The sequence below is a fragment of the Henckelia pumila genome, chromosome 4, assembly GCF_033568475.1.
Source record: "Henckelia pumila isolate YLH828 chromosome 4, ASM3356847v2, whole genome shotgun sequence".
NCBI lineage: Eukaryota > Viridiplantae > Streptophyta > Magnoliopsida > Lamiales > Gesneriaceae > Henckelia > Henckelia pumila.
Window position 1 is genome coordinate 96,393,961 of NC_133123.1, and position 16,043 is coordinate 96,410,003.

Sequence of the window (16,043 nt, forward strand, 5' to 3'; positions counted from 1 at the left end):
TCGAAAGAATATCATGAACGATCGAAATTTTAAATCATACATAAGATTTTAAAACAAAAGCCCACTTACCGTAGATGTGTACAGAAATCAATAACCTTGCAAAGCCTGGACCAAAACTTCAACGGAAATTCGAAAGTACTTCTCGAGACCCACTAATCCGTGAACCAATCAAAGCAAGCCTTTTCTTTTAATTTATTTCCAACTCAAAAATCTTCTTAGACAACACTTTAAACCAATTCTTTTTCCTTCCCTAGGCCACCTACGTGATATTAAACAACACTTTTCTTTTGTACTATGATGGCTTCGAGAAAGGCAAAGAAAAGGACTAAATTTTGGACGGAAATATGGATCAAAATTGCTAGGCTATCTGACGCAAATAATATGGAGGAAAAAGTAGGTTCTAGTCTCGAAAATAAGGAGAGAAAACAGAAACGATTTAGGTGTGTTTATTCTACAAGCACTGCTCCTCTATTTATAGGCACCAAAAAATTTAATATTGACTAAAATATCGATAATCAAAGTTTGAATGGAAATCATATCACTTAAAGATTTTACTCCATCTATATCTTGATTACTTATCTTAATTTTGTAAACTAAATATCTCACAAAATTAATAAATAAAATCTAAATATATACTCTATCTGTAATATTATCTCGAAATATTTAATTTTACCATGAATTAAAATATAAATTCTAAAAATTTGGGGTTTCACATTAACATTATTGAACAACTATATCTATTTAACCAATATCACCTTTTGTATAACACTGAATATTGGCCCAGAAGCAATTACAAAAGTTTTCTTCAATTTTGAGGTAGATTTGTTTGGACGAACAGACTATAAAAATTTAATTTCAGCCATGAGCAGCAGAAGTAGTTACAAAAGCTTTCTTCAATTGTGAGGTAGATTTGTTTAGACAAACAAATTATAAAAATTCACCTTGGTCGTGGACTTAGTTGTAAGGCTATATCTTTTGCAACAAATGAGATAAACGTAACATTGAGCCCTTGATTGAAAATAAAGGAAGTCAGTGTGATTAACACAACTCAAGAAAGTTGTCACAGTTGTTCAACGATCCATTGGTACGCCCAGTTGTTCTTTTAAAAATCAAACTTCATAAAACTGTGTTTTGCCTCTACTACATACACTGTAACATTATCATTGTTGAAATAATTTATTGGCCTTGTTCAACCAAACGTCGTATATCTCATCCGAGTACAGAACAAATTAAAGTGCACCTGAAAGAGAACACAATTGGTGATTATTGTATTCAGATGCACAGAGCTTCATCAACAATCAATATATTACTAAATAATGAAAGAAAGCTAAGCCACCTGACATTGTTTAATCTCTTATTAACAAATAGGAACTCATGGTTTTACACGAATGCTAGGTTCCAAATTTCTTTTAATTTGTTTTCTCTACTAGCATGCAGATAAAGTTTCTCCTGTTAGAGAATTCAATAAGCTCTCAAGATTCATATTGTTAAAGATCAGAAAAATGGCCTTTTACCTCCTTTATGGAATTTGATGATCGATGTCTTCCCAATTAAACGACCCCAGAACTTGGAAATTGACGTCCCACTCAACTGCATTAAACAAAACTGTACCATAAAGCAAACGAGAAACTGGCTTCTTATTTGAGATACACCAAGTGGGTCCTTCCCAATGATTGCATGAAAGTGAAATAATTCCGACTCGATAGAGTTACATCAATTAAATCAAGAGCACTCAGAATCACACATTATTAATTAATAGCCTTGTGAAAAGAACAGCACATCATTCAACAAATCTTTGATTGTAGAAATGGCCACAGTGGCAGCTTCATCATAAGGATACCTGCATTCAAGAATAACAGATATTGGACAGAAAATCAACCTATGGAAAAAGCAGCAAACATCGATTAAAGGTTGCCCATGTTAAGAGAAGCATTGCAAATTGCAATACGCACACAAAGGTTTGAACTGAAACGACCCAAAAACTAATACTGATTTTTTTTTTAAAAATATACTTTATACTATTTATTTACTTTAAAATAATTTAATACACAAATATATATATATATATATATATATCTTACTTAAAATAATTTTTTTGCATAACTTAATATACACTATATAATTATACTACATACAATCAATTTACTGAATCACGATAAAATCTAATGCACAAAAATTCCATAACTAAATACTTAATTATTATTTCTTCAATAAATCCATGCAAACTTGAAAATAAATAATTAAATCTAAAATCCATGCTCTTAAACTTCGACATATTAAAACTTATGCGGAAATAATTGTTCTACTCTCAAAACATCAATATCATAAATGAGCTATGGTCACGAGTACTAGCTGTCTGGATTCTCATACGCCCTCATCGCCAGTCGGAGCCACATTTTCTTCATTATTCTCATGCTCACCTTTATCATTAAATCTAGTGAGCCTAGAGGCTCAGCACGTTCTATCCTTATGTAACAACATGAAACCATACACAAACACACATCTTATAAAATACGTTAATATACTTATACATGCATGATCTTAAAAACATATGCATGTAAACGTATATAGCTTACTCATAAATATCATCATCATATTTCATCATAAACATTATACTTAATACATTTCATAAAAATGACATGTCTTAATTTCTTAGTTCTCAACAAGTCGTATCCATGTCGGTGACCTCATACTTAACGATTGATCAATCATAAAAATCAACGTACGTGGCGGTGAGATCTCCACCTCTTATGCCACTTCACCAGCCCTCTCAGCTGGATCCATAAGCTCATCATAACATAAACATTAACAGGAAGGTAACCGGGCCCAGGTATCCCGACCTCTAACCACATCAATTTCCACCTTCACTTCAACTTCCATAAAAATTTATTTTTCTTAACATGCCTTTAAACTTAACATAAAAATTCTTACATAATGCATGAACTTAAAAATCATCATTATTTCTTTATTTCATTTATATTTTGGCGCCCTTAAATATATATTTAATTTATTTTCTTAAAAATCATACTTATGTATATATATATAAATTAAAATACATGAATGAATTAAATATATATTTACAGAACTTTTATTTTTCCATGGACTTGTTCTAGCTGGTGACCACTTAACTTAAACCCATAAATTCTTAGATTGGCCCAATAAGCATTTAGCCAAACATGACCTGACTTATTAATTCTCATGGACCCCAGGCCCATGGAAAACTAATGGGCTCACTAAAACATTAATTAAGTTCTTTAAATTACTAAACTCATAAATTAATCTATTAATTATGAATTAGCCCATTAACCTAAAAATTAGACCATTAAATTACTAAACCCGACATAACTTGGCCCAATAATTCTCATGGATCACACGGCCCATGACAAATTAGTTGGCTCACTTCATTAATTATTTAAGCTCACATTTACCATTAAACTAGTCCAATTAATTAATTAAACCAGGCCCATGCCCATTAATTAATAACTTAAACTCTTAATTAATTTAAAATGAAAATACCCGAGCCCAACTAATATAACTCGGACCCGTAACAAAATAACTTGACTCATTATATTTTAGACCCGAACTAGACCCAAAAACCCGAGCCCCGCCAAAACACAAGACACAACTCTAGCCTTCCTCTCTCTAAGCCCAACTCGCGGCAGCCCTGAGCAGTTTCAGAAAATCTATTTGTGCCGCCTGATCTGGATACCTTTGGCCATGAAACAACCTCCCATACTTAGCCAACATCCAGGTAGTTCTAACCCAATGAATTTGACCTTAACCCGAGCCTTGTAGAAGGAGAATGAACCAGAACAACAGATCCCTTATGCTACTCGCATGCGCAGAACGCAACACCAACTTCAGGCCATTCGCCCGCCCAGCTCCGGCCATCACCGGCTGGAGCACAACCCGAACCAAATTCCCCAAGGTCTGGCGGTTCTAAACCCACCAAAACCAGGCCCTAACTTGCCCTATGGACCAAGAACGAGCCATTTTTCTGAAACTGCTCAACCTGCGCCAAATCTGTCTTCTATGGTGCACCCAGCATAAAATAGCAATTAAGCCATATGAACCACCATCCAATCACGACACTAAGGACCCTAAACCATAAATTAAGCCCTCAACCCGTTGTTCAGGCCCTCGAACAGCCTTAGATTAGAATACATGAAGAAACATGAGTTATGCACCCAAAAACGTGAACCATGCATGATCATGTGAAGAACTTCATTCAAAACCACAAACACATACATAATCTGATGATTCATCTTAAAAAATTGTGTAATATGATCTAAATGGTGTTCAAGAATGTATTCGAGACGTTCCTTGGCAATTTATTTGCTCAAAACTACAAAACCGTCGCGTAGATCGCCTTCCGGGACGAACGGGGCTTCGAATATTTGAGATTCCTTAAACTTCATGTGAAAGTGTGTATGGAGGCTAGAAATATGATGAGAAGCGTCTAGATGAGAGGAACGTGATGTAGGGGAAAGAATGGGGCTAAAATCTTGTATATATTTGTGTATATCATGGGCCAGGTTTAATTAAATTAATAAACCAAGGTAAAACGGTATTAAGCCCACTCGATAATCTGATAAAATCTATAATTTTTGAAATATAGGCTTGTGGGCTTTTTAAAGTATTTTAAAAGACCTTAATTAAAATAGCATATTTTTGTGAAAATTGGGCTTCTATACACACACACACACACACACACACATATATTAAAACTCTTATTTTCTAAAATAAAATCTTAAAACACACTAATTTATAACTCTTAAAAATTCTATACATAAATTTTTGGATGAAAACTTTTATCTCGTTTGTCCACGGTTCCGTCTACTCGATCGCAAAATATTCTATCTCAAATAAATTCGTAAATCATAATAACGGTTTAAATGTTATACTAAATTTAAAATATGCAAATAAATCACATAATAGCACATAAAAATCATTTAAACCCTTATTTTTAATTTTTAAATTCATCAAATCCCCCTAGTTATGCATGCAGGTTTACGTAGCGAATTTCCGGGCGTTACAATTCTCCCCCCTTTACATGAAATTTTCTCCTCGAAATTTGATTTAACTTAGTCTTCTCATAACACATGACTAAACTATTTCAAAAATAATTTTCAAACTTAAATCCCAAAAAAAATAACTTAATTTACATATCTAAAATTCAACTTAAATCTAAAAAATCCTAACTTATCAAACTTAAATCTGAAAATCATAATTTAATCTACAAATCTAAATGTCAAACTTACATCTCATAAATTATCAAACTTAGTGTAACGCCCCGTTTTTTTCTTAAATGAGTTTATTAATTTGAGTTAATCGGAGATTGCAGAGTTCACGAGCAGACTTGATTTTGATCAGGGTCTATTTTGCAAATTTTGGAAATTTCAGTGACTAAAACGCAAATATTGAAATTGTTATATTATCTACACTTGTAGACTAAGTTCACTCTCACCATCACCTTCCCCAACTCGTTATCCTCCATTAGAGCCGCCCCCTTCTCATTCCAAGCTTCCAGATTTCTGTTCGAGCTCGATCCGGCCGTTGGAATTTATTTCTGAAGGTAGTTTAGCGATCACTGCAACGAGAGCTCCGTTATACCGTAAGTATTTCTCCGATCAGATACGTTTTGTTTTTCGGATGTTGTTAGAATCGATTGAGATTCGAGTATGTTGTTCTTGACAGAGTTCTGATCGTTTATTATCTGTCGGTTTTGAAATAGAGCGACGTTCAAAATTGTTATGATTTTTGGTAGCCATTTTCGAAAAAGAGGTTTTGAGATTTGTTGGAATTGCCTTGTTATTGTTGTATTAGCATTGATTCGAGTTGTTATCGATATTGAACTGCTGTTTGCATTTCCGGTTTGATCATTTATAGCCGTTATGCCGCCGGTTTGAGTTTTGAGGATTTTGAACCGTGTTTGAGTTGTAGAACTTTGGGCATTGGGTTTGTTCGTTGTTGTTGATAATCTTTTGTCTCCGTACAGATTCGTTTGGAGTTGTCGAGACAGAGAAGCAGCAGTCGATCGTCTAGAGTTTGACGAAGAATCGGTAAAGAGATTACCTTGAGCCGATATTGTTGTTAGGTTGTATAGTTTCTGATATAACCTTTTTATTGCAGCTTATCCAGAGTTGGAACTACTTGCATTGAAAGGTAAAAGTAGTCATCGCTAGCGGGATAGCATACTCGGGACAGTTGGTTCTCGAGTTTCCCTTAAAATCACATATTGCATCGATACTTGTTCTAGCATGTGGAACTTGTATTTTGTTGATTATTGATTGTATGTTTATGGCTAAATGCCTTATGTTTTCATATGCATTCATATTGAGCCAGCACTATCGTTTCAACGGGCAAAACAGCCCTTTTGTTAGACGTTTGGGAGCTATAGTCGAGTGGCCTAGGATGTAGTCATTGCGCCTAGTGCTAGCATACTCATTATAGTTGCTCAAAGTCTAGAGGAGTGGGATACGTGGCACCACCTCGATTGGGAGGTTCGGTGGGTTGTTTACGTGATCTCGTCCTCGGGATCCCAAAAGCAGAGCAACAACCCCTTGTTTATCAGAGTTGATATACCTATTTTAAAGACATGCATATCTTTTGTTTTGTGTTTATTATGTTGTCTTGAAAACATGTGGTTGACTTATTACATGTATTACTTGTTATGTTGTTTTTACAGGGAATATCATTTTCACCGGAGTTATCCGGCTGTTGCTTTGTTTTGTGTGTGTACTTGGCAACAAGTGGGGCAGGATCAAGTCAGAAGAGGCATGGTTATCTTCGAGGGCAAGAAGTAGAAGTGAGACTCGGTTTAGAAGTCGAATAAGCATGCCAATCTAGTTTATGTTTCATAGCATGTTTAGATTCGAACTCGTCGTTTCTGTTGTATCGATCCTGTGAGTATCGTGGACTGAAGGTTGTCGTTACATGAATTATGAACCATGTTATGTTTGAATGTCGTTTTGGTCATGTATGCATGTTGAGAATGGATCGGTTTTATATTGGATTGGTTGAGCTAATTGCTGTTTATTTTTAATCAGTTTTGGTCTCGCTCGAGCGGCAGTTGGTGCTCGCTCTAGCGAGCGTTTTTCTGTGTGCGAGACAGAACCCTGCTCGCTCGAGCGAGGGTGCTTCCCCGCTCGAGCGAGAGTTTTCTTGGCAGGCGGGCAGAACATTGCTCGCTCGAGCGGGCGTGTCTTGCCGCTCGAGCGAGGATCTTTAATTTTTTTTTTCATTACTTTTAAAGCTTGGATCTTGTTTGCTTATTTTATTGTTCAATCCGAGTTTAGTTAATGTTTAGAACCGAGGTCTCACATTAAGTGGTATCAGAGAATTAAGATTCTTGGTTGAACTAGAGTGAGCGGGGTAGTTCGAGTCCGCATGTATTGGCTCCTCGCATGTGTTTGATGTTTTTCTTTAATTGTTTAATTAATACCATGCGAGCATGCTTTATTAATTGAGAATTAATTGAATTACATGATTGTGTGATTTAAATTATAAAGCATGAACTACTTGAGATATAACTGTTTTTGTTATCGGCGGGTATCCGGTATTCCAAGCGGTTGTAAGGGCACCGTATTGTAGCGATTCAGGTATCTTGTGTCCTAACCTTTGATTATTAGATGGGTCCTCGTCGAGTGATAAACAGAAACCCACCGCCAGTTATTCCTGCGATTGAGCAAGCTAGCACTGAAGTTGATCAATTGGATGCTACAGCGACGCCGATGGAAACCTTGCTGAAGAGGTTTCAGTCGTTTAATCCGCCCTTGTTGTTGGGTACAAAAAATCCAGTTGACTGTGAGAGTTTGTTGGATGACATTGATCAGTTGTTCGATTCCATTGATTACACAGATGACCGCCGAACTAGGTTAGTCATTCATCAGCTCCGTGGTGTTGCCAAGAACTGGTGGATCACGACCAAGAGATCCATGAAAACAGAGGTACATCTGTCAATTGGTCTCTTTTCAAAACCAAGTTTTATAAGCGGTTTTTCCCTGTTTCGTACCGGAAGGACAAGGGAGCAGAGTTTTCCAATCTGAGGCAAGGGAATCTGAACATCGAGGAGTACGTAGCCAAGTTTGACAGCTTGTTGCATTTTGCCCCGCACATTGCCGACAGTGAAGAAGCCAAAGCCGATCATTTTATCAACGGCTTGAATCCAGACATCTTCACGTTGGTGAACACTGCTAGGCCAGATAACTTTGCGGATGCCATGAATCACGCAAAGGGAGCGGAAGCAGGCTTGTGGAGGCAGAGAGGAAATCAGATGGTGTCTCAGCAGCAGAGGCAGTTTCAGAACCAACCATCTCAGCATCAGAATCAGTCACCTCAGTTTTAGAACCAACAGCAGAGGTCTGAAGGTGGAAACAGTGGGGGAAACAGAAGGGATCAGTACAAAGCAAGAGGGAAACAGTTCAAGAGGCAAGGGAACAGTTCTTTTAGTTCCAGTGGTTCCAAGCAGTTTGGTTCAGGACAGAGTTCTGGATCATCATCTTTGTATTGTAGCAAGTGTGGAGGTAGGCACTCACCAGATCAGTGTGTGGGAGTCTTTGGTAACTGCAACACCTGTCAGCAACCGGGACACTTTTCTAAGGTGTGCCCTCAGCGTAACAGAGATCGAGCTCAGAGTGGAAGTTCATCTCGACCTACAGCTCAGCCTGAGAGGTAGTCTTCTGTAGTGCACTCTTTCCAGCCTCAGCAGCAGAACCAAGGAGGTAACTCTAGTGCGAACCAGCCTCCGAGACAGCAAGCACGGGTCTTTGCTTTGACAAAGGATCAGGCTCAGGCAGCACTAGATGATGTTATAGCAGTTAACTGTTCGATTTTAGGTTATTCTGCTCATGTTTTGATAGATACAGGTGCTTCTCATTCCTTTATGTCTTAGAAATTTGTGTTATTGCATGCTTTGCCTAATGAGTTGTTACCTACTGTAGTAGCTGTTACTTCAACTTTGGGTGGAGGAATTGTTTCTGTCAGAATAGTCAGGAACTGTGAACTCTGTTTTGAGGGAAATATGTTAGAGTTCGACTGTATTGTGCTTGTACTGTCATATTTTTATTGTATAGTCGGTATAGATGCTTTAACCAAGTACAGGGCAACAGTCGATTGTTTTCTGAAAGTTGTCAGGTTCAGACCTGAAATGGCAGACAAGTGGAAAGTCTTTGGTAAGGGTTCTCGATCTAGAATTCCTTTGATTTTAGTTGTAGTAGCCCATACCCTAATTGAGTAATTAAAGGTTTAATGCTAATTAATTGAATTGGGTATCGGACGGATCGGAAGCTCCGAAGGCACGATCGGAAGCTCCGAACAGGATCGAAAGCTCCGATGAGCGATCGGAGGCACCGATGATATTACGTCAGGCATGACGTGTGGTTGGATCGGAAGCTCCGATCAGGACCGGAAGCTCCGATCACCCCTATCCGGAGTCAACAAGTGATATTTTGACACGTGGTAGATCAGGATCTTCGGAAGCTCCGATGGCAGGATCGGACGTTCCGATCGAGGTTCGGACATTCCGATCGTTGTCTATAAATAGAAGGCCGAGACTTCACTTTCAATTGCCAATTCCGAGTTTTCCTTTCCATTCTAGTCCTTTTGGAGCTGTTCTAGTCTTCTTAGGCTTGGTCCGGAGGTCGGCAAGGCGTTCGGTAGTCGTAGCGGAGTTGTGCCCAAGTTCTGGAGGCATCGACATCAAAGGGCTAACGACGGACGAAGGTATAGCTTTTGCTTCCTATAAATATTTAGGAGTATGCAATAGCTTAGTTAAGGCTTTTAGAGCACTTTAATGATAGTAGTATCATTTGGCAGTGTAGAGCAGACTATAGGCGTGGACCTAGAGTTGGTAGAGCTTGCACTGTTTTGAGGTACGAAAGTACTGTTCGAGATATCCTGACTGAGTATGCATGTATTATGTGACTGCATGATTTATATGCCATGATATTATGCTGCATTCATTTGCATCTTGCTGTATCTCCTTCGAGATGTCTGTTAGTAGGGTTGTACCCTATCCTGTTAGTGGATGGACTTCCATTGATTTGGGTCCGGCGTATCCACGGTTATCTCGGTATGGGAGCCACCTCCTGAAGCGACGGCACAGCGTGCTACATACCAGGGCCCGGTCTGTCTTTGTTATCTGATCCTTGACCTCGAGTCTATAGGGAGTTCACTTTGCATGCATGTATACTCATACTCTCGTGCTGAGCGTTTTATGCTCACGTCTCGTACTCTGTATTTTCTGGACACCCTATTCCATGGGGCAGGTTTGCGATTGGACGAGGAGGGTGGATCCAGGAGGGGCTAGTCAGTGGTTGGCCAGCTGGAGCTTCGCTTAGGTTTTATTACTTTTGTTTGGGTTTATAAAGCTATTCGATTTGGTTGTATATTTTTTGGATAAATTACAGATTCCTTTACTTGGGATTGTATATTGTTTCTGGTTTCCGCAGTTTTATTCTGATATCTGTTTTATTAAGTTAATTGCATGCCTAAGTTCTGTTTAGTAGGTGATCCGGGTAAGGGTCACTACATCAGTGTTATCTATGACTCGTTTGTTGCAGAGAGGTGCAGAAGGATTTTTGGTGTATGCAGTTGATGTACTGAAATATAGCCTTGAATTGGTTGATATACCAGTGGTTAGAGATTTTGCTGATGTGTTCCCGGAAGATGTTCCTGGATTGCCACCTATTCGAGAGATCGAATTCAGCATTGACTTAGTGCCAGGTACTCAACCTATTTCCAAAGCTCCTTATCGTATGACACTTATTGAACTGAGAGAGTTGAAGGAGCAACTTGAGGACTTGATTGCCAAGGGATACATCAGACCTAGTGTATCGCCTTGGGGTGCTCCTGTTCTTTTTGATCGGAAGAAGGATGGTTCTATGCGGCTCTGTATCGACTATCGTCAGCTGAATCAGGCTACAGTCAAGAACAGGTATCCTTTACCCAGAATAGATGACCTTTTTGATCAACTGCAGGGTTCTTCTGTCTATTCTAAGATTGATCTGAGGTCAGGCTACCATCAGCTGAGAGTGCGAGAGGAAGACGTTCCTAAGACCGCATTCAGAACGAGGTATGGTCATTTCGAGTTTATAGTCATGCCGTTCGGTTTGACTAACACTCCAGCGGTTTTTATGGGTTTAATGAACCGTATCTTTCAGCGCTATTTAGATGAGTTCGTCATTATCTTCATCGATGATATTCTTATCTATTCGAAGAACCGTACTGACCATGCAGAACACTTGAGAATCATCTTGAAGATTTTGCGAGTTGAGAAGTTGTTTGCCAAACTATCTAAATGTGAATTTTGGTTGGATCTAGTTGTATTTCTCGGTCATATTATTTCAGGAGATGAGATTTCTGTCGATCCCAACAAGATTGAAGCGGTTATGAATTGACCTAGACCGACTTCAGTACCTGAGATCCAAAGCTTCATGGGTTTAGCTGGTTATTATCGCCGATTCATCGAAGGTTTCTCGTCTATTGCCAAGCCGATTACCCAGCTGACTCAGAAGAATGTGTCTTTTATTTGGACTGCAGATTGTGAGGCTAGCTTTGTTGATCTAAAGAGGAGACTATCAGAGTGTTTGCTATTCAAGCCGAGCCGGAGTTGTTTATGGAGATCAAAGAAGCACAGAAGTCTGATCCGGGCATTCAGGTTTCAGTGGAGAAAGTCAGATCTGGGCATCAGTCTGAATTCCAGGTTAGAGATGATGTTTTGTTTGTGAATAACCGTATTGTTGTGCCTGATATTTCGGAGTTGAAGCAGCGTATTCTCCGAGAGGCTCATTTCAGTTGGTTCAGTGTTCATCCTGGAGGCCGTAAGATGTATAAAGATCTGAAGAATCAGTTCTGGTGGAAGAGAATGAAGAGCGATGTTGCGAGGTATCTCAATGTTTGAACTGCCAGCAAGTGAAAGTAGAACGGAGGCGACCCGGTGGTCTGTTGCACAGTCTATCTGTTCCTGAATGGATATGAGATAACATTTCTATGGATTTCGTCATGAAGCTACCGCGATCTTTTCGGGGATGCGATGCTGTTTGGGTAGTGATCGACCGATTGACAAAGTCTGCTTGTTTTATTCCATACAGGATGACGCATCGTCATGATCAGATGGCTGAGTTGTATGTTCGCAATGTTGTGAGATTGCATGGGGTGCCGAAGTCGATCGTTTCAGACAGAGACCCTAGATACACGTCGCAATTTTGGCACAGTCTTCAGGAGGCACTTGATACTCGATTGCATCTGAGTACAGCTTATCATCCTCAGACGGATGGACAGTCAGAGCGGACTATCCAGACGTTGAGGCTTTGTACGGCAAGAAGTGCCGATCTCCTTTGTTTTGGGATTATTTGTCCGAGTCACCTGATTTGGGACCGGATATGCTTAGAGATATGGCAGAGCAAGTTAAGATCATTCAGTTGAGAATGAAGTCAGCTCAAGATAGACAGGAGAAGTATGCGAATGTCAGACATAGACCTCTGAGTTTTGAGCAGGGAGACCGTGTATTTCTTAAGATTTCTCCTTTCAGAGGTACGGTCAGATTTGGTAAGAGAGGAAAGTTATCTCCGAGATTCATCGGGCTGTACGAGATTCTCGAGAAGATAGGCGATCTTGCCTACAGACTTGCACTTCCTCCGTCTTTATCTAGTATTCATGAGGTTTTTCACGTCTCTATGCTACGGAAGTATCATTCAGATCCTTCTCATATTATTCAGCCTAACGAAGCCGAGTTAGACGAGACTCTGAGTTATTTCGAGCGACCGATTCAGATCCTTGATCGGAAGGAGAAGCAACTCAAAACCAAGTTGATTCCGTTGGTGAAAGTGCAGTGGAGCCGTCACGGCGTCAAGGAAGTGACTTGGGAGACAGAATCCGACATGAGACAGCGTTTTCTTGAGTTATTCGGATGACGTAAGTTCTTCTTACTGTCCTTAGATCTTTATTCTATCTTATAAGTTATGATTCTTATTGATTTCGAGGACGAAATCTCTTCTTAGTGGGGGAGAATTGTAACGCCCCGTTTTTATCTTAAATGAGTTTATTTGAGTTAATCGGAGATTGCAGAGTTCACGAGCCGACTTGATTTTGATCAGGGTCTATTTTGCAAATTTTGAAAATTTTAGGGACTAAAATGCAAATATTGAAATTGTTATATTATCTACACTTGTAGACTTAGTCCACTCTCACCATCACCTTCCCCAACTCGTTATCCTCCATTAGAGCCGCCCCCTTCTCATTCCAAGCTTCCAAATTTCTGTCCGAGCTCGATCCGGCCGTTGGAATTTATTTCTGAAGGCAGTTTAGCGATCATTGAAACGAGAGCTCCATTATACCATAAGTATTTCTTCGATCAGATACGTTTTGTTTTTTGGATGTTGTTAGAATCGATTGAGATTCGAGTATGTTGTTCTTGACAGAGTTCTGATCGTTTATTATCTGTCGGTTTTGAAATAGAGCAACGTTCGGAATTGTTATGATTTTCGGTAGCCATTTTCGAAAAAGAGGTTTTGAGATTTGTTGAAATTGCCTAGTTATTGTTGTATTAGCATTGATTCGAGTTGTTATCGATATTGAACTACTGTATGCATTTTCGGTTTGATCATTTATAGCCGTTATGCCGTCGGTTTGAGTTTTGAGGATTTTGAACCGTGTTTGAGTTGTAGAACTTTGGGCATTGGGTTTGTTCAATGTTGTTGATCATCTTTTGTCTCCGTACAGATTCGTTTGGAGTTGTCGAGACAGAGAAGCAGCAGTCAATCGTCTAGAGTTTGATGAAGAATCGGTAAAGAGATTACCTTGAGCCGATATTGTTGTTAGGTTATATAGTTTTTGATATAACCTTTTTATTGTAGATTATCCAGAGTTGGAACTACTTGCATTGAAAGGTAAAAGCAGTCATCGTTAGCGGGATAGCATACTCGGGACAGTTGGTTCTCGAGTTTCCCTTAAAATCACATATTGCATCGATACTTGTTCTAGCATGTGGAACTTGTATTTTGTTGATTATTGATTGTATTTTTATGGCTAAATGCTTTATGTTTTCATATGCATTCATATTGAACCAGCACTATCGTTTCAACGGGAAGAACATCCCTTTTGTTAGACGGAGCTATAGTCGAGTGGCCTAGGACGTAGTCGTTGCGCCTAGTGCTAGAATACTCATTATAGTTGCTCAAAGTCTAGAGGAGTGGGATACGTGGCATCACCTCGATTGGGAGGGTCGGTGGGTTGTTTACGTGATCTCGTCCTCGGGATCCCAAAAACAGAGCAGCAACCCCTTGTTTATCAGAGTTGATATACCTGTTTTAAAGACATGCATATATTTTGTTTTTTGTTAATTATGTTGTCTTGAAAGCATGTGGTTGACTTATTACATGTATTACTTGTTATGTTGTTTTTACAGGGAATATCATTCTCACCGGAGTTATCCGACTGTTGCTTTGTTTTGTGTGTGTACTTGGCAACAGATGGGGCAGGATCAAGTCAGAAGAGGCATGGTTAGCTTCGAGGGCAATAAGTAGAAGTGAAACTCGGTTTAGAAGTCGAATCAGCATGCCAATCTAGTTTATGTTTCATAGCATGTTTAGATTCGAACTCGTCGTTTCTGTTGTATCGATCCTGCGAGTATCGTGGACTGAAGGTTGTCGTTACATGTATTATGAACCATGTTATGTTTGAATGTCGTTTTGGTCATGTATGCATGTTGAGAATGGATCGGTTTTATATTGAATTGGTTGAGCTAATTGCTGTTTTTTTTACTCAGTTTTGGTCTCGCTTGAGCGGCAGTTGGTGCTCGCTCGAGCGAGCGTTTTTCTGTGTGCGAGATAGAACCCTGCTCGCTCGAGCGAGGGTGCTTCCCTGCTTGAGCGAGAATTTTCTTGGCAGGCGGGCAGAACATTGCTCGCTCGAGCGGGCGTGTCTTGCCGCTCGAGCGAGGATCTTTAAAAAAAAAAAAAATTCATTACTTTTAAAGCTTGGATCTTGTTTGTTTATTTTATTTTTCAATATGAGTTTAGTTTATGTTTAGAACCGAGGTCTCACACTTAGTTTCCAAATGTATATTGTTCTAGTCATCCTCGTGTGTAACACGTCTCGGAGACATACTGTAATTTCCATAAATTGCCCACGTAACCGCAGTGCATAAATAAGTGTTTTTAACTTTACGACTTTCATAACTTAAAATTCTCATATCATAAATCATTAAAACATAAGTCATGTGTCCCATGCATAAAACATACACTACAAGAAAAATGGCTAAAGACAACGCTTTTTTCGCGTTGTTAATGTCCCAAAAAAAGCGTTGTCGTAGCCAGTGTTGTAGAAGACTATGCTCAAAGACAACGCCGAAAAAGCGTTGTCGTTCATGGAAAAGACAACACTTAAAAAACGTTGTCGTATCTAAAAAAGACAACGCTTAAAAAGACAATGCTTTTTAAGCGTCGTTGTATCTGGAAATACAACACTTAAAATAAGCGTTGTCTTTGTTCAAATAAAAAACAAAAAAAAATTAATTCACAAATTTTCAATATTATAAACCACTCAAAATTCAAAAATTTTTAAAATAAAATTTAATATAGAGTATTCCAATATTATAAATCATTCAAATATAAAAATAATCGAATTCTAAATTAATGAACACTAGGAAAAAACTATGCATTAATCTCGAAAAACTTTGATTCCTTCCTTCAGCACATGTTAGTGTCTCAAACTTTCATAAAAGCCTCAACAATCTCTTTTCCTTCAATTTGTATCTCCATACTGTAAATTATTAAAAATAAAAACTGAATAGATTAAAATGAAAAGTAAAAGCAAACACATATTTGGCAGTAATGAACATGAAAACCCACCACACTTTCATGTATGTTGCCCCATCCAAATACCAATATATTTAACTTCACCACTTGAAAACCCAAGGTCTAAACATATATAGATATTCAATCATACAACTCTAGACAGCCTACAAGCTAAAAAAATTAAAATTTACGTACTTACCCACATATGCAGTTGTGCAAATCCCATTCTCTTTCTTTTCTTTTTTG